Source organism: Armigeres subalbatus, chromosome 1, assembly GCF_024139115.2.
Source record: "Armigeres subalbatus isolate Guangzhou_Male chromosome 1, GZ_Asu_2, whole genome shotgun sequence".
Lineage (NCBI taxonomy): Eukaryota > Metazoa > Arthropoda > Insecta > Diptera > Culicidae > Armigeres > Armigeres subalbatus.
Window position 1 is genome coordinate 214,976,128 of NC_085139.1, and position 20,406 is coordinate 214,996,533.

General features: G+C 42.0%; 1 non-coding gene across 1 annotated transcript in view; it reads left to right on the plus strand.

The window, feature by feature from the left end:
- Nucleotides 1–20,345: 20,345 nt before the first annotated feature.
- The window catches only part of LOC134208430 (U12 minor spliceosomal RNA), a 199-nt gene continuing 138 nt past the window's right edge, over nucleotides 20,346–20,406 (plus strand). The window contains exon 1 of the small nuclear RNA XR_009978663.1: nucleotides 20,346–20,406. This exon is cut by the window's right edge and continues 138 nt beyond it. This is a non-coding gene — a small nuclear RNA (U12 minor spliceosomal RNA).

Below are 20,406 nucleotides of genomic sequence, written 5' to 3' on the forward strand. Positions count from 1 at the left end.
CGCCGATTCAAATTTGAAGAAGTCTGCAGAATTTTCAGTGGAATTTCCGTAGAATTTTCTGATTGATCCCTACAACATATCGTTGGAATTCCAGAGAATTTTTCGCGAAAAATAAGCAATGAGTTTGTCATAAATTACCTACAATTTCTTGTTGAAATTTGGAAAACTCTCCGTAAAAACTAAGAAAAAGCTCGTGCGAAGCATTTTCCTTTGAAATCCAAAGAATTTCTCGTTGAAATTGAATTTTTGTGCGGAAAAAAGTTGTTCGGCAGAAAGCTATTTGGCCGAAGACCACAAGGCTGGTAGTTGTTTGATCGAATATGTTGTTTGACCGAATAGACCATTTGAGAAAAGACTATCTAGCCTAAAGTTATTTGGCCTTTGTCATTTGGATTTGGTCGAACAGTGCATTTGGCTGAAATCGGTTGGCCGAATAGCTCAATTGACCGAAAATGCCCTTTGGCCGAAATGGAAATTCGGAAAGTGTCGTTCGGCTGAATGGGTCATTTTGGATATTTTCAAGACATCAACGGAAGAATATTTTCAATTTCGCCAGGAAAATCTGATGAACTTCCTCAGAAAATTCTGCCCTAGCAGGTCGTCTGGCCAAATCGGTCGTTTGGCTAAAGAAGTCATTTCATTTTCATTCATTAAGTTTACATCTAAACAGATAAAACTGAATCAACAATTTGACCCCACAATCAGAGAAGTCCTACACAGTTGGCAAAATTTCTGCTTTTTTATTTTTTTACAATATATAACAATCAAATAAAATTCATACAGTGAGTGCAACTAGTAGATGGATATTTGAGATTTCGAAATGTCACTTTGATCTGTCAAAATAATACACGCCGGAGCCACACGGGTACGTGCACAGCAAATACATCGGCGTGTTATACACGCCGGTCTATTTGCTGTGCGTGCGCCCGCGTGTATTTGGCATGCACCATTTTGTCAAATTGAAGTGACATTTCGAAAACTAAAATATCCATCTATTAATTGCACTCACTGAATGAATTTTATTTGATTATTAAAAATTATGAAAAATAAAAGAGCAGATTTTTCGCCAACTGTGTAGGACATCGCTGGCCACAATACACGGTTCGAGGCTGCATCTCTCCATCCTCGTATGCGCCACACGCTCGCCGAGTCGTTTTGCACCTGGTCTGCCCACCTCGCTCGCTGCACTCCACGCCGTCTCGTATATGCCGGATCGGAAGCGAACACTTTGCAGGATTGATGTCCGGCATTCTTGCGACATGCCCTGCCCATCGTACCCTTCCGGCTTTAGATACCTTCTGGATACTGGGTTCGCCGTAGAGCTGGACGAGCTCGCGGTTCATTCTTCACCGCCACTCACCGTCTTCTTGCACACCACCAAAGATGGTCCTAAGCACTCCGAGCGCTTGCAAATCCTACTCGAGCATTGTCCATGTTCCATGTCGTACAGGACTACCGGTCTTATCAACGTCTTGTACATGACATGTTTGGTGCGGTGGTGAATTTTTTTTGACCGCAGTTTCTTCTGGAGCCCGTAGTAGGCTCGACTTCCATAGATGATGCGCCTTCGTATTTCACGACTAACATTGTTATCAGCCGTTAGCAAGGACCCAAGGTAGACAATTTCCTCGACCCCTCGAGGATATCCCCGTCTATTGTAACACTGCTTCCCAGGCGGGCCCTGTCGCGCTCGGTTCCGCCTACAAGCATGTACTTTGTCTTTGACGCATTCACCACCAGTCCAACTTTTGTTGCTTCACGTTTCAGGTGGGTGTACAGTAGGGTGGCTCAAATTAGTATGGGAAAAAGTTTTTTCATTTTTTTTATGGGCCGCCCTCTTATTCGGCTATATTTGATGCCCTCATGCTCTGGACAAAATTTCAGCCAAATCGGTCAACGTTTGGTCGGTGCTAAACTCGTTGGAAGTTCATATGGAAAAATGTATGCAGAAACATACAAAATCAGTGATTTGCAGTTAGACGGCACAATTTACGACCAAGAAGCATGATACTCATTCAGTTCTTGTAGAATTTGATACAGAATGTTATGCAGAAAACCGCGAGAAGATTAGAGTTTGCCCGGCTATGTTATTAGCATTTTTCTGAAGTGGGGTTTGAGCAAATTTCGTTTCTTTTACCTTTGAAAAGAAATAAGTTCACCCCTACAACACTCCAGTAAAATACTAATATCTTTGTCCAATAAACTCTTCTCGCGGTTTTCAGCATAACATTCTGTATCAAATTCTACAAGAACTGAATGAGTATCATGCTTCTTGATCGTAAATTGTGCCGTCCAACTGAAAATAACTGTTTTTGGATGTTTCTGCATACATTTTTCCATATAAACTTCCAACGAGTTTAGCATCGCCCAAACGTTGATCGATTTGACTGAAATTTTGTCCAGAGCATCATGGCATCAAATAGAACCGAATAAGAGGGCGGCCCATCATAAAAATTGAAAAAGTGTTTTTTGAGCCACCCTAGTGTACAGTTTTGCCTTCTTTGCAAATATTCGGCCGACAATGTCCATGTCATCCGCGAAACAAATAAATTGACTGGATCTGTTGAAAATCGTACCCTGGCTGTTACACCCGGCTCTTCGCATGACACCTTCTAGCGCAATGTTGAACAACAGGCACGAAAGACAAGGTCTTAGTCCCTGACGTGATTCGAACGAACTGGAGTGTTCGCTCGAAATCTTCACACAGTTTTGCACACCATCCGTTGCTTTGATCAGTCTGGTAAGCTTGTAGCGAAAATGTAGTTAGGCCGAAAGCGACACACAGCCAAAAGGAACATTCGGCTGAACTAGTGATTTGACCGAAAATTTTGATGTTGTGAAAACTAATATGTGAATATGTACGTTATGTGGAAGATATTGGAAGATATTGATTTGGAAAATGTATTGGAGGTAACCACTTCCCTTCGATGGGACTCGAGCCCATGACCCTACAGTACGCTAGACTGATGCATTACCCACTAAGCTACGAAGGACCTCCGTCGGCTTTCGCAACCTAGCGGCTACTGAACGAGCTCGAGATTCCCAAATTGGACGCATAGTCAAATCACTCGCAATCCATTTCTCAAGCCAACACTTCCACATGTGTAATGGCTTGAGAAATGGATTGCGATTGATTTGACTATGCGTCCAATTTGGGAATCTCGAGCTCGTTCAGTAGCCGCTAGGTTGCGAAGGCCGACAGAGGTCGTTCGTAGCTTAGTTGGTTAAAGCACCAGCCTAGCGTACTGTAGGGTCATGGGTCATAACCTTCACACGTTCGGCCGAAAAAGTCGTTTGACCAGAGAGATCATTTGACCAAAAATGAAATTTGGTAAGAATGATCATTTGGCAGAAAGAGCTATTTGGCCCAAAAAATGTCCTTTCTGAAAAACATTCTGCGAAAAGTGTCGTTCGGCCTGGCCAGAAAGTCGTTTAGCCGATTAGGTCATGTGACAGCAAATGCCGTTTGGCCGGAAGAGTTGTTTTGCAGAAAGCTCATTTTTGGGTCAAATGACTCTTTCTGTCAAATGGCCATTCCTACCAAATAACATTTTCGGTCAAATGATTTATTGATGATTTCTAAGGATTTTTAACGGCCTAACTACCAGTTTTGCCGAACGTTCCTTTCGGCTTTATGTTGCTGTTGGTCAAACTATATTTTCGACCAGATAACAGTTTCAGATATGCGTTCAATTCGGCTTAATAGAATTTGGTTAGATGACTAATGGCTTAGAGGTCATCATCGGCTTAAAAAGTAGAGAGTTTACCAAATTCCGTTAATTCGTCGTTTGACAAAAGGCTACTTCGCGGTAATTGTCATTTCGTCAAACGGTTGGACATTTTTGACCATATTATTCGTTCAGTAATTGACATTTGGCCGTGTGACCCGTTGGGCTAAACGACTTGTTAGGAAAAACGACTTTTTCGGCCAAATTACAAGTTCGGTCGTATTTTGCTTTCAGCCAGTGGAATTTCCCAAGAATTTCTTATGGGCAATACACTAGTCGTTAAATAACTGCAACATGTTCACGTTTCAGTTAGTAAATACCGCTCAATAACTACAACGTATTCTAGACATCAAACGGTTGTCAGTCTAAGTCAAATGCAATAGAAGTGTAATCGAATTGAATTTAAATTACTTGATTCCCAAAAGTCATACTCGTATATCCCAAGCAACCAGAAGTTCAGACTTTACTTAAATTTACTCTTCACTAAATTTAACTTCACAATGGTTCACATCAAGTTCCAAGCATCCTTAACGGAACTTTAAAGTTCACTTTTACGCTCCCACCATACTAAAAATTACTTAAAATGAGAGCTGATTAAGCCAAAATAGCCCTTCTTATCCGAACTTCTGGTTGCTTGGGATGTCAGTGTCATAGCACCTAAAATTACATGATTATTTTTCATTCAATCTAAAAAAAATTCCAGGAATTTATTCGAAAATTTCTTCTCAAAATCCTTCAGATATTCTTTCTCTCTAGGAATACTTTAGAAAATTGGATCTGAACAAATTTCCAATGGAATTTTTAAAAAAATCGCCGAAGAAATTCCTAAAAGAGTTTGTAAATGAATTCTCGAAGGAATTTCAGAAGGAATTTTCGAGCGAATTTCGAAATATATTTCCGAAAACAAATTGGAATTCCGAAAGTAAATCGGAGGATTCCTTTGGAAATTCAAATAAGCGATTGTAAAGAAAATTCGAAATTCATTCGGACATTCCTTTACGAACTCTTTTAGAAATTTCTTCGGAATATATTTTAAGAATTCTGCCAATACTTTCTTAAGAAAGCCTTTCGGTAATTCTAGGAAGAAATTCTTGGAATTCCTTCGGAATTTCTTTAGAACATTATCCAGGAATTCTTTTGAATGTTTTTTATGAATAACTTAGACATTCCTCCGGAAAAATAATTAATCTCAAACCTTCGGATATTTGTTTAAGATTTTTTTTTCACTTAAGAAATTATTTTGGGAATCATTCGGAAATTACTTTAAGAGTTCATTTGGAAATTTGATCTGTAAATTCCTTTTAGTAGTTCCTATTTCCTTTTTACCCTTCTTACATCCTAAGAAGGGTATAAAGATCGCTTGAAAAACCGACTTTTTATCCGAGGCTCGAGGACCCAAGTCGTATATACCAATCGACTCAGCTCGACGAACTGAGCACATGTATGTATGTGTGTGTGCGTGTGTGCGTATGTGTGTGCGTTACAAAAATGTCACATCAAGATCTCAGCCGTCCGTGGACGATTTTAACACTAAACGAAAACTATGACTTTGTCATTGTACAAGTTCAATTTTTTTTTTTGCAATCGGACATTTGGTTCCAGAGATATGTGAGAAATACGAACATGAAGTGTATTTTCAGAAAACTAACAAAATAATGTCACATGAATATCTCAGCCGTCTGTAAACCAATTTGCATGATTTTATCTTTAAAAGAAAGCTATGACTTTGCCATTGAACCCATTGTATTTTGTTTTTGCAATTAGACATTGGGTTCCGGAGATATCACTGAAATACGAACATAAAGCATTAGACGTATCAACTTCACACATTGGTAAAATATGTTCCATCAAGATCTCAGTCGTCCTTGGACCGATTTGTGCGATTTTTTTCTGCAATCGAAAATTCGGTTTCCGAGATATCTGTGAAATACGAATATGAGACATATTTTCAGACTACTAATGAAGAATTGTCACACCAATATCTCAGCCGTCTATGACCCGATTTGAATTCTTTTGGGCTTAAACAGAAGCTGCAATATTGCCATTTAAGGTGGCAAATCAAATCTGCAGTCTTTTTGTATTTTTTAAAAATTGTTAAATTTCCAGAAATATCCCTTTTTTATTTTGAAATCGATAAAAGCATGATAATATCAGTTATTTGTTATTCAATTGAAGGTCATATGCATAGAAATTGTAATATGCACTGGGCACACACAACCATTCAAAAGTGTAAGAAGGGTTGCGTTCACTGTAGGTGGATTAAGTCGGGTTTTAATAATTTTCCTGCGAAATTTTCGGAAATATGAAATTTCCAAAATAATGCCTATTTAATGGTACATATTTCGGAAGAAGTTTCATGTGGCTTTACTGAAAGGATTTCCTGGGGGAAGCTTCTAAGGAATTTCAAGACAAATTTTTCAAGAGCCTTTATTTCCTTACTGCAACTAGCGCTATAACTCCGTTAGTTATAAATAAATAAAATTTTCATAAAAAATTGGTTTCTCTGCTCTGCAAAGCTGAATTTCAGCTACTTACTTTGAGAATAACGTTCGCATTTCATAGATTTGGCCTTGTAGAAGGCATATTGGCTGTTGAATTTTATTAAGTACGTACATTATTGTGAAAACGGAACTAAATTCACAAAAGTACGTATTTTCATAGAAATTTGGTTTCAATGATCTGCATTACATTACTGGCTTCTCACTTTGAGAATTATGTTTAGATATCGTAGAATGCATATGATTTGTTGAATAATTATTGACAAACTATTAAATAATCGAACACAAATGACTAAATGATCGATAACATCCTTGGTTAAAAGGATTTCCTGACGTCATTTTCTTAGTTATTCCTGGAGGAGTTCTCAAACAATTTTTTGAAGGATTTCTAGAAACATATCCCAAAAAAATCCCTGAAGAAATTTCCGAAGAAATTTTTAAAGGAATTTCCGAAGCAGTTATCCTAAAAGAATTTTTAAAGGGATTGCTAAAACAATCTCCACAGATATCCCTGAAAGACTATCTAAGGATTTTCCTTAGGTATTTACGATAAAATTTTAAAAGGAATAAATTTTAAACGAATTCTCAAAGCAATTTCTAAAGGCATTTCTAAAAGAATCCGTTAAGGATTTTCCGAAGATAGTTTCAAAACTTTCTTAGAATTCTATGAAAAAGGAATCTCTTGACAAATTTTATATGCAATGAAAACTCCAGGACGATAGTCTGATAGACGTGATTGGCCATAAATTGAAGCCGATAAGAGCAAAAATGCAAAAAGCGTGTTCTTTCATGCTAATCTTCATATAAATTTCAAACGTGATGCGGAATGCGGGGACGCAACCAATCGAACACATCTTTCACATAGCTGGTTGGGGTCCCAAAACGAGTAAGATAAACCTTGATCTCACTTGGTTGGATGGAGTTTGCGTTTTATCATACAACTGCAGCCCACTCTAATAAGTATGTACTTTATAACGATACTTCAGTCCAATCATACCATGCTTGTAGAATGCTAGAAATCCTCCTTGGCATTCAAGAAAATCATCTACGTACAAATTCAAAATGTAATAAATACTTCTCGGTACGGAGCTCGTTGAAGATGATGAATTCTATTTCTGGACATCCACGCGTTGCCGGACCGGCGGCGAGCTCGAAAGTATGTGACAATGAACTAGATCTGGATGCAAAATTGAGACGTCCAGCAGCGTGGGGTTCCCTTGAACCAATCTCCAAGCGCAGCAGTTTGTTTTCAATAATTTCTCGCGAAGCTGATCGAATTTCGGAGGTCAAGAACGGTTGGGGCAATAACGCTTGTAAGCAAAATACCAATAAACTGCACTCAAGGCCACGCATTCTTTGCAGAGCATATTTGCGTCAATTTTAACGAACCGAAAATTCTTGGTCTGGAACACCTCCTACACCTTTTTGCATTTCACGTACACTAAGTGTATGCGAGAGTTACGGAATCACCCAAAAATCGAACTTCTGATATAAGACCATAGAGCCATATTCCTATTGAATCAGCAGCACTTTTTTTTTAATATTTCAGAACAAATTATTGTTTAATAGTTATTAAATACGAGACCTTTCTTCACGAAATGCTATGTTTAACCTTTCTAATGTTAAGAAAATTATTTTGAGCTTTTTAGTGGAATGTCTTCACTTGTCAGAAGACGAGTTTGTACAATCCCATTTAATTGACAGATACGTATTTCGACCTCAACAGTAAGGCCGTCTTCAGTGTCGACTTAGTCGAGTCAAGTACGAGAATTAAATGGGATTGTACAAACTCGTCTTATGACAAGGCTTTCCAATGTGTTTTTTATCATTATTTTGATACATGAGACAGCCACCACGACTTCTAGATGGATTCATCTGGATTTTTTTGGATTTTAATTGCCAGAGATCAGATGAAATTTTTTTTAAAGTAAATATTCTGCTTGTTAAAATGACTTTTATCGTTGGGTTTCTTCGCTTCTATTTTTTTTCTATCCGGTTGCGGTTACTCGAGATACAAACAACAATAAAATCTAGATTTTTTTCTAGCTCATCAATTAGATGCCTGCAAAATGATCTACGCGTACGCTGCGGACAGTCATCGAGCGGATGCATAAAATCGACTCTACACAGCTCAATTAAATGCCAAGGAACCGTATTTTAAATGTGAGAAAGCGTATCAAAGCCGTTCCCACCAAGCTAGGACTTTATTGGGAGCAGGGAAAAAAATAAGGCGAGAGTTAGCTTGGAGTCGCGGACGAAGGAGTTTCGGTCTGGCTACGGGTGTGATATGCGTGAGCAAATGTATGGTTCCGAATGCGGCACTGCACAGCGGGAAAATCAGTATCGATTATTGCATAAACTTATTGTTCAAAAATGCCATTGATCAATAGATTGATAGCCAATATCTACTTGTGCAGATGGTCAGCTGCAGCAAATAATTAAACAAGTTGCATTTGTTAACGTTCTAAATTAATCGAAAATGGTGAGATCTTCTGGACCGTTATATCGCACTGTGCAATGATTGAAGAGCAACTATCAGTTTGCAAGTCCATTGGCGCACATGCAGCTGTTAATGGTTCACTGAGGCAGATGAGCGTTCGGCTGGAAAATATATTTATCATTTATGCAGATCGATTCGGGTGGCGCATGGAAAAATTGAGCCGAAGCCAGGTAACGTTAACGTTGCTGTTGATATGCAGCAGACGTGCGCGATCATCGCCTTGTGAGATGTGACGTCGAAGATGTTCAAACGTGCGCGGGAGACTTTACGAGTTGGAATTGAAAATTATTAATAATTTTGATTTATGGTTCGTCAAGTGAGCCAATGCTCATATGAAATTATGTTTTGAGTTTATTCTTTGAATTTGAACAACCTAAAGTAGAAGTGTTGCACCTATCTGTATATTCACTGCTCTTCATTTTTTGCGATTGTATGCCTGGAACCTTGTTTCTTTCGTCATTGCGCTACATCTTGTTATCCCATCTAGCACTTTCCTAACCACCCCCAACATGGTGTGAATTTTAATTGATAATTAATACCTCTCACACGATTGATCGTGATCGATTGCTCGCGCTCTATTCATATTCAAGCCCGCTGATTGATTGAGCATGAACATGGAAAAGTGCTAAAATAGCAACATCAAAGGGGAGGATTTCCTCCCATCCTTCGCGACCACAAACGCAAATTCCTTGGTTTTGAGTTTGAATTACACTTCCTTCGCCGGATGCCGAATCCTAAAGACCGTGCCGTCGTCGCCGGCCAGCGAACGTGACACATGATTAACGGCTTGTAGATCGGGAAATTTATGGCCCAATAGGATTGGTTTTTAAAAATAGTGAAACACGCGCTCAACTACCCGGCTCGTGTGGCTCGCCTCAACTAAGTTAAGGTTAATGAGATCTCGGCTGAGGGGAGGTTGCGATCGCGTTCACACCTTTGTTGTTAATCCATTTCCAAGTATATCGAAATATAAACGATCATATGGAGTGGACCATGATGGAAATAATTTCAGGACGTTGCTCTACGAAGATTTGTGGTCTCTAAATAGGTCCTAAAATAAAGCATTTCGATGATATCATCAAGTTTGCGAGCGATAGGCAGAACATCCGCAAGGAACTGAAGAAGAACCTTCTGTTGCTCCGCCAGGCTGTTCGAGTCGCAAGACAAGAACAGGACGCGTTTATCAGGCGAAGGTGGAAGGTGAGAGGACCGATAAAGGTGTGGCCATGGGCCCAAAGAGGCCCAAGAGGCGATTGATTTCACTTTGACGGCCAACCAAGAAAAGACTGCGCTCAACTCTGAACGGCTCAGGCAGCAATCCCATAACGGCGTTGAACAAATGTCCCTGCCGATAACGGCAACTGGGTGGTGTACGGATCTAGAATGGCGACTATTTGCAAGACGGGGCGGTACTCTGGCCAAGAGGTGGTGCACTTCTCCGTTGAGGTTGTCGCGATAGCCAAAATAAATGGTGTGTTTTACTGTAGCTGCTATGGTCGACGGGTTATCGTCCCTGCTAGTAAGTCGAAAGCCGGTCATCATAGCGAGAGATATCAATGCTTAGGCAGTGCGTTAGTCAAGCGTTGCTAGAGGCGCTAGCGAAACTCGTCGCAATGCTAGTCACTGATGGGCCATGAATTGACGTAGCGTTTGTCAGTCATGGTTTGGTACTAGACACGTACTGGAGGGGAACAATAGCTACCCATAGTGATCATTTAGCAATTTTAGCGCTTTAAGATAAACTATGGCGTGCAGACATAGACCTTGCGCCGATTGAAAATTTATCAGCGGCGGCATGGCGGCGTCACGCCGTTGGTAATTGGCAGCGGCGGGGCGAGTCGGCGTGAGCTTATTTCAAGCAATAGAAGTTTTACGAAATTCTTCCACAAACACCTCCGTAAATTCCACCAGGGAGTGCTCTGAAAGCTGCTCTAGGAATTTCTCCGGAAGTTCTTCCAGGAACTCTCTCGGAAGTTGCTTCAGATATTCCTCCGGAAGTTCCTTCAGATATTCCTCCGGAAGTTCCTTCAAAAATTCCTCCGGAAGTTTCTCCAGGAATTTCTCCGGAAGTTCCTCCGGACGTTCTTCCAGGAATTCCTCTGGAAGTTTCTCCGGAAGTTATTCCAGGAATTCCTCCGGAAGTTCCTCCAGAAATTCTTCCGGAAGTTACTCCAGGAATTCCTCTGGAAGTTCCTCCAGGAATTCCTCCGAAATTTCCTCCAGGAATTCCTCCGAAATTTCCTCCAGGAATTCCTCCGAAATTTCCTCCAGGAATTTCTTCGGAAGTTTCTTCAGGAATTCCTCCGGAAGTTTCTTCAGGAATTACTCCAGAAGTTCCTCCAGGAATTCCTCCGGAAGTTTCTCCAGGAATTTCTTCGAAAGTTTCTTCAGGATTTCCTCTGGAAGTTCCTCTAGGAATTTCTCCAGATCTTTCTCCAGGAATTCCTTCAGAAGTTCCTCCAGGAATTCCTCCGGAAGTTTCTCCAGGAATTTCTTCGCAAGTTTCTTCAGGAATTCCTCTGGAAGTCCCTCCAGGAATTCCTCCGGAAGTTCTACCAGTACTTCCTCCGAAAGTACTTTCAGGAATTCCTCCGGGGCCGAGATACGAGAAACCTTAGGGAAGATCTGGTAACCAACCCCGGTGGGAACTATGGTCGTATACTGACAGGGAAGGGGAGATTTGCTCCTTTCCAGAGGTGCAAATCTGATCGAGCGCCTGTTCTCCAAGTTAGGGGCGGCTGATCATCGTCCGAGTGCCAGCGAGGGACAAAACTGCAGCATGCAGCATCGTGTCAGCATCGAGAAGGGAGCCCCTTCATCGCGATGTAGGTAGCGCAACCCTGGTAGGGTAGCCTACCGAAGATTCTACAGTTACCGATAAAGGCAAAAGTAGAGCAAACGAATTGATTCAATGGCAACGAATAAAGGATAACGATTGTAAAGTCTGATCTTGGAACGTGAGAACTTTGAATGAACCCGCTCGTCTTGGGCTCCTGGCTCGTGAGCTCCATAAGGTTGACGTGAGTGTGGCAGCAATCCCGGGAATACGGTGGCCCAGAACTGAAGAACGTGAATTCCGGGTGGTGGATCTCATAGCGAACACTTCATTAAAATGTCACATCCACTGTAGCAGCGAGAACAGAGCAGAACGAGAAGTTGGCTTCATGGTGATCGGAAAGCAGATGAAGCGTGTAATCCGGTGGAAGCCGATAAGCGACCGCATTTGCGTGTTGGGAATGAAGAGCAAATTCTTCAACTAAAGCCTGATCAGCATCTACAGTGACCTGCATAATAAAAAGCCCACTTGCCGTTTTTCATACAAAATGGTCAACTTTGGAGATCTAGATCTCGATTGCGTGTGAACCAAATTTCTGAAAATTTGACCAGAGCTCAGATATAACATGAATTTTACCACATTTAAGTTTCGACCATATTGATTCATAGGGTAAAAAAATTATCGCGGTAATACCAAAACGATTTTTCTGGCAAAAAAATGATTTTATAATATCTTGAAACTACAACCCTTAGTGCACAAGTATATTCCGCAAACTTTTTTGTATTGCCAAAATACGGGTTTTTGCTGAATAAGTCATCAGTTTACAACCTATAGAATTCAAGATATTTAAAAAATAAATTCATTTTGGTATTACAGCAATAATATTTTATTCTATGAATCAATATGGTCGAAACTCAGGTGTTGTAAAATTCAAGTTATATCTGAGCTCTTGTAAAATTTCCAGCAATATTGGTTAACACGCAATCGAGATCTAGATCTGCAAAGTTGACCATTTTGTATGAAAAACCGCGAGTGGGCTTTTTATTATGCCGGTCACTGTATGCCCCAACGAACGATAAGTCTGATGACGTGAAGGATGAGCTCTATGAGAGCCTTGATAAGCCCTACGAAGAGTGCCAAACACACGATGTAAAGATTGTCATCGGGGATGCAAATGTGCAGATCGGAAGAGAAAGTTTCTTTCGCCCTGTCATTGGTACGGAAAGCCTAGCCATTCCGCTACCAATGATAATGATCTGCGACTTATCATCTTTGCTGCTGCTAGAGGGATGGCAATAAGCAGTACCTACTTCGCACGTAAGAATATCCGCAAACACACCTGGCAACATCCGAGAGGAAACACTTGCTCACAGATAGACCACGTGCTGATCGACGGACATTTCTCGAATGTTATAGATGTAAGGTCCTTCAGAGATCCGAACATTGACCTTGTAGTTGCAAAAAATTCGGGCGCGACTTTTCAGCGTCACGAATTCACGAAACAACAGAACAATGCATTTCAATATACAACGCTTGTCAGTTGAAGGAGTTGCTGTACAGTACCACCAGAAGCTGAACGAGCGGATTGGAGATGCCACCGGATCTGGCGACGTCAACGGATTGTGGGAACATATCCACGAAGCTGTGACTACAACAGCGCAGGAAGTGTTGGGCACTGAACAACGACGCCAACGAAATGGTTGGTTTGATAAGGAGTGCCAGCGAGTGACGGACGAGAAAAATGTTGTTAGAAGTCGAATGCTAGTGGCTCGTACCCGTTTCAACGGAGAGCGGTACAGTGTAGCAAGGGCAGAAGAAAAATGAATCCACCGCAGAAAAAAGGCAACACGAAGAGAATGTGATAGATGAAGCGCAGGAGAACATGGATAGAATCGAGATGCGGAGGTTTTACGCAACTGTCAATGGTGCGCGGCATAAGCCTGCGCCAGTGCCCGCCATGAGCAATGACCAAGAGGGAAATTAGCTGACAGACAAGACTATGGTGCAGCTAGGTGGAAGAAGATCTTCGAGGATTTGTTGAACGGTGAAAATGAAGGTGTATTAAAGAGCAAGATGAACATAGACGGCGATGGTCAATCTGTGGAACCACTAACCCTGGACGAAGTAAAGAAGGCTCCAAAAGAGCTGAAAAATAGTAAAGCTGCTGAGTAGGACGAGATCCCGGTCGAGCTTCTCGAACATGGAAGTGAGCATCGGCATCAATCAACCCACCACATAATCCAGAAAATATGGAAGGATAAAGAACTGCCTTACGGCTGGTTGGATGGCCTCATATGCCAAATCTTGAGACCGCTTGAGGAGTCCTTCGACGGCGAATACCAGGCAGGTTTTCGTTAGGGCCGATCAATGACGGATTAGATGTATGGCCTGCGAATGTTTTTTGATAAATTGCGGGAGTACAACATGCAGACTCACCATCTGTTCATTGATTTCAAAGCAGCGTACGATTCAGTGAAAAGAAATGAGCTGTGGCAGATAAAGTCCGAACATGGTTTTCCGGCGGAACTGATTAGACTGATACGTGCAACGCTGGAAGGCTCGAAATCAAGTATTCGGATTGCAGACGAAGTGTCAACCTCGTTTGTGACCTTAATTAGACGGATTGAAGCAGGGTGATGCACTTTCGAATTTATTGTTCAACATTGCACTCAAGAGCGCTATTAGGAGATCTTGCGTGTTGAGGAACGGCACAATCATCACACGGTCCCATATGCTCCTGGGCTTTTAGGAGGACATCGACCTCATTCGAATCGATCGCAGAGCAGTTGTGGAGGCTTTTGTCCCACTGAAGAGGGAGATGCTGAGGATAGGCTTAACCATTAACTCTACCAAGATACAGTACATGATGGCAGGTAGAGATAGATGAAGACCTAGTGGTGTTGGTGCTGAGGTAGTGCTTGATGGGGATGTGTTTGAGGTTGTTGAAGAATTTGTTTACCTTGGAACGCTCGTGACATGTGACAATGAAGTTTCCCGTGGAGTGTAAAGACGCATTGCTGTTGCAAATAGGGCCTTTTAGAAATTACGTAACCAGATTAGGTCCCGCAACATGCAGAACTCTATACAAAACTCTGATTCTACCAGTGGCCCTTTATGGACATGAAGCATGGACGTTAAAAAAGGCGAACCGGAGAGCTTTCGGAGTTTTCGAGCGAAAAGTGCTGCGTACAAATACTCAGAGGGAAACTAGAAAATGGTGTGTGGCGCAGACGCATGAATCATGAGCTGTCAAGTATTCAAAGAAGAAAATATTGCGAATCGTATAAAATACGGCAGACATCAGTGGGCTGGTCACAATGCAAATGTGAAAAGAAAGAATAACGAAAACAGTATTCAATAGAGAACCAGATAGAGACCGGTGACTTCGTAGAAGACCACGAACACGCTGGCTGCACGCGGTGGAATCGGTCCTGGGGACCCTGAACGTTCGGGGAAACTGGAGGAACATCGCCCAAGACCGACGATTATGGAGCTCTACAATACGCCAGGCATAGGTGTATCGACGCTGTAGCCAACCAGGTATCCAGGTAGGTAATAGGGAACAAGAACATCCTGAAATGGAACATGATAATCAAATGTAGTGTCGACTATATGGTAAGCAATTTCCTATTATGGACTCTCGGCGGGTCTAATATAGATCAAATTTCGACAACCTGTACAAAGGTGCCAACACGAGTCCGTGGGGTTGACACCTACAGGATTGCGATGGCCAATACCAAAGGGGGCTCTTCACCACTCGAACGGCTCCCGGATAGGTCGGTCAGGATTTTCGAGGTACAAGTCCCTGGTCTCCTGCACCGCACGGCGTTATGGGTGCAACCGAAACGGAGGCTCCAGTGACGATTGAAGAGTTACTCACGGTGGCTAACTTCCTGGTAATGAACGAAGCTCCAGGGCCTGAAGGAGTTCCGAAAAGGCGCTCTCAAGGCAGCAACCATAGTGAACCCGAACATGTTCAGGCAAGCTATGCAGAGATGCCTCGATTAGTGTAGTTTCCCCGATAGATGAAAAAGGCAGAAGTTGGTACTGTTACCAAAGGCCAGGAAGCCACCGGGCGACCCCCTGGCGTACAGAGTAATCTGTCTAATTGAAACAACTGGCAAGTTTCTTGAGAGGTTCATCCTCAACAAGCTGACCCCGTTCTCATAGGGTACGGACGGCCTGTTAAGCAATCAGTTCGGTTTTCGAAAGGGTAAATCCACGTTATCGACGCGATATACTCAGTGGTAAAGGCCGCTGAAAAAGTGATCCAACCGAAAAGGCGAAGTATTCGATACTGTGCATTAGCGGCATGCGATGCCATCGCGCTCTTGTTATGCGGCTGAGCCTGTACCGGATCTTCGAAAGCAATTTCCAGAACCGTGTACTGTAACACGAGATCGATGCCGGTCTGAGAAGCGTTTCCATTACCGCAGGAGTTCCGCAAGGATCAATACTGGCCACGGTATTATGGAACCTTATATACGACGGAGTTCTGAGACTCAAGTTCCATATGACATAATCCTGGAGGTCTACGCCCAACAAACAATTTAAGCTGAACAAGTTAGTTTTTTTTAGCTGTAGAAGACTGTACTGGGTTGAATAGGCGCTCTATCAGCTTTCAAAGTTTGTTGGGCGGGGACCGAATTCCCGAGGTAGAACTGACCGCAGCAGATGTGAACAGCATAGTGGCGGATTGGATGAGAGCGCTAGAGGCCTGAGGCTCGCTTAATATAAGACAGATGTGATTATCGTCAACAACCGTAAGTCGGCACAACATGCAGTGATTCATGTGGGAGAAGTGGAATCACATCAAAGCGGAGTTTGAAGCACCTCTGAGTCATGATAGACGGCAAGCAGACCTTCCGCAGCCATGTCGACTGTGCATGCAAGAGGCCTTCGATTGTTATTGCGACATTATCGAGGATGATGTCCAACAGCTCCTAGGTGTATGCTAGTAGACTTAGGCTACTTGCCGACGTTGCCGTATCTATCCTTGGATACAGCGGCCCGTCCTGGGAACGTGCGCTGACTTGTGCAAGCTGGAGAGCACGTACTGATTGATGTGTCTCAGAGTGGTAACTGCCTACTATAGATAGTGGAATATATAGATGAGCGAAGATAAATCCACTGTCTCCAAACGAACTGTCAAACGTGTCTCCAAACGAGCATGACGTCACGATTTCAATGAAAACGTTAAGGGCTGTGACGTCACATGCGCGTGTGCACGGGCAAAAAAATCGACTCAGCCATGCTTTCGCTCGTCTATAGATTCTACTATCTATACTGCCTACCACTCGGTATATCACACAATGTATCCTGCATGATGCCAGTCGGGCTGGTCATCCGAGAAGACGAGGAGTGTTTTGAGCTACGTGGCACCAGAGGAGCCCGAGATCGCATCAGAGTGTCTTCAGTTGTCAGAAGGCAGCGCGAGTGGGATAACTCCTCGAAAGGGTATTTAGACCCGCGGGTCCGCCAGTCCAGATCCATCTGACTGATTCCGGCAGTACATCCACAGGTTTGGGCACGCGAGAATACACGACTGCCCAGGTGTTGACGAAACTGCAGAGCACATGCATTTCGTACGTCCTCGTTTCGACGTCGAAAGAAGAGCAATGCTAGACTTTTGCGGTCGGGACACAACCCAGGATACTCTTATCCAGCGGATGTGTCAAGCGGTGGAGAAGTGTAACACAGCTTCGACAGCAACCACTCTCTCCGTGTGTGATTTGTCAAAAACAAATAAAAACGAGTACTGTTAACGCATTTTGCCTTACCAAGCCAAATTGCCAAATTGAAATATATTTTTCCGATTTTATCACCTTCCTCATTTTAACATCGCAAAAATTTCCAGAGGGGGTGATAAAATCGGGATATTACTGTATTCCTCTATTGGATTCATAATTGGGCCTGCAATGAATAATGTGTTTCCTTCTTAAAAAATAAGGCAATATGATTCTTTCTTTGGAAGTAGGCTTTGGTTCGGATTAAGGCAATGGTGGACATATTTCCTTCTTCAAAAGTAAGTGTTGCCCGGAACAAGAGAATGGTGGATTTGCTCCCATCTTTTAAAAGTATGCGCTTGTCCAGATTATATCAATGGTGGATGCTATCTCCTCTTTAGATGGTTATACAACCAAGCCACAAATCGGCCATCTTGGAAACCACGTGCTTTTTTCAGTCAATTTTCAAGAGCACGGATTGAGAGAACCATAACGCGCATAGTGGTGTTACGACCGTAGAATCATGTGCTTACTTATGCTATACAATCAACTTCAGTTACAGCACTGGAAAAGCACTGAAAAGTATTATGTCGTAATTTATCTATTGAAAATGGGAGTGGAAAAATATGTGGTGAATTTGAAATCCACCATGGGACTGATTGTATATTCACCTAAATAGTAGACGCTTGCGCGATTTAGGCAATGGTGGATATTCACTTCTTTAGAGGTGGGCGCTGTTATGCTACGTTTTGACAGGGCAAGTGAATTGAACAACTCAGTTGAATTCAATTGACTTGACAAAAGTTGAACATGTTCAACTTTCTTTTCGTTCAAGTGAATTGAATTAAGATATTTACATGTTCAGTTCGCGTTCGATTCAAGCGACTTGCTCAATTCACTTGCCTTGTCTAAACGTAGCATTATGGATTAAGATGATTATACAATCAAGCCATGTGGTGAATTTCAAATTCACCACACGGTTTTCTACTCCTATTATCAAAAGTTCAAATCCAGCGTAATAATTTTTGTACAATGCTGAAATTAAAGTCGATTGCTTAGCATGAGTAATCAAACGATCTACGGATGTTTCATCCCCATAAACGTTGTTGTTCTCTCAATTCGTGCTCTTGAAAAATCACTAGAAAAAGCACGTGGTTTCCAAGATGGCCGATTTGTTACTTTGCTGTATAACCACCTTAAGCTAATAGTGGATGTGATCCCTTCTTTGAAAGTAGGCATTTGCCCGGATTAAGGCAATATTGCCCTTGTGCCCCGAGGTAAATAACCCTTCAGGGAAGTTCGAGCTCTTTTGGAAAATCGTTATGTTGTCTATATACATGCCATTTATTATTTTCTTTGTATTTCTGTAATAATTGTAAAATTCATTACTTATGCGAATGATTGTTTCCAAAGCATCGCTCCACTGAACTCAGGCTAATTTGAGAAAAACTTTCAATTAAACGCAGATGTCTATCAATAACAACGGATTGATTGCAATTATTCAAACATAAATGTGATTGCTTCATAATCATGCACACAGTATTTTCCAATTGCGCATACCTCTCCGAAGACAGCGGCCTAGCAGAAAATCATCGATCCAACGGAAAGATCGATCGAAAGTGGCTCGAATAAACAAGACAATTCAATTTATTAACCGTGGCCCCGGGCACGCTTGCTGGCGCCTCTTCATACATATCTAAAACCAGATGAATGATTTCATGATCGAAACTGGAACTGCTGGAAGCAAATCTCACGTACATACGTATACGGTGATGGTTGGTCATCTCGCCCCGGCCCAGCCAGCGAGGATCGATAATGTTTATGCTAGCGTGGCGCTTTTTAATCAACCACCGCGCCCGAGCGCAATTAGTCAATAGTGAAGGTGCCAATTATTTGCACCATCCGCGCCTACGCAAGTGCTTACCCGAGTGTGTGTGTGCCAAGTTTATGCTTATGTTCAACTGGCATCTTGCTGCGAAGGATTGTTGTTAAAATTTCACATCGATTGAGTTCAAAACTGAAAGTACCTACTCATTCGCCCCTCGGCGATGCATCGTCGTGCGTCAACCGCAACGCACTCAAACTCATGTTGCTCGCAGCAGATTAGCATCCGGTAGCGCAGTGTTTCCTACGAATCCGAATTGAGGGTAAAAATGATTCAGACATCCACAAACAATAAGATTTAAAATGCGTGTAATGATTTTTTTCTAGTGGCTTTATAATAATTGTTAAAAAGACGAAGGTTACGCAATTTTAGTTTTCAGCAGTACACTAATTAAGTAGAAGATTTTTGTAAATTTTCATTTCATTTCAATTTTCTTGAAATTTAGGTGAATTAGTTTTTTATAGTACACGCGTGATGCGACATTCGATAAGGTAAGAATAATGAATAGGAAAAGGAAGGATAATAACCAATATACTTTTTGTCAGTTATGTGCGATAAGAAAGTTCAAATCGCATTTTTAGTAGGATTTAATGAGCAAAAATACGTTCCCCAAAAGGATTGTTGTGTTCAGAGGATTAACAATTTTGGTTGAAGGAAATAACCTTCAGGGCACACTGTGGCTGAATCAGGCGCTAAATTGCAAATCACGCCTATTTCTCGATGCACTTCCCCACAGTAGAAAAGAGCGAACATAATAGTTTTTACAACACTGTCGTAAAAATGCACTCTACTCAATGCGATGGAATTTTCCTGTAGGTATGCTAATCGACGGCGGGCCGCATCAGCAGACGATTCGTTTTCAAGCAAACCAAGTTAATTTCTTCGCCGATCCAATGAACCCACCTTCGACGCAATTTTGTAGCATAGATTAGTCGTGCCTAATTTGATCACTGCTGACGCGAGACAATTCAATCATTCTCCGGCAGTCACAATCTGATTGTGGAAGAAGAGAAACATTCATTACTTGGCGGTTGAATAACGATTTATTTATTCATCAATTTTTTCAGTCACATTTGCAATTTGTTTATCTACATTGTAGTGTTCCCCAAGCGAGCGAGAGGTGATATGTATGTTCCTTTCACGCTACGACCAAACAATCGAACGCGAACACGCATCGCTAGCGGTGCACGTCGCTCCGTCTGGACATTGGCTTCGGTTCCCCTCGTTCATTCGTGCCTTAAACTAATGAGTAAGGAAAATTACGGGCCCTGTTAACGCTTGGCTCAGCTTCCT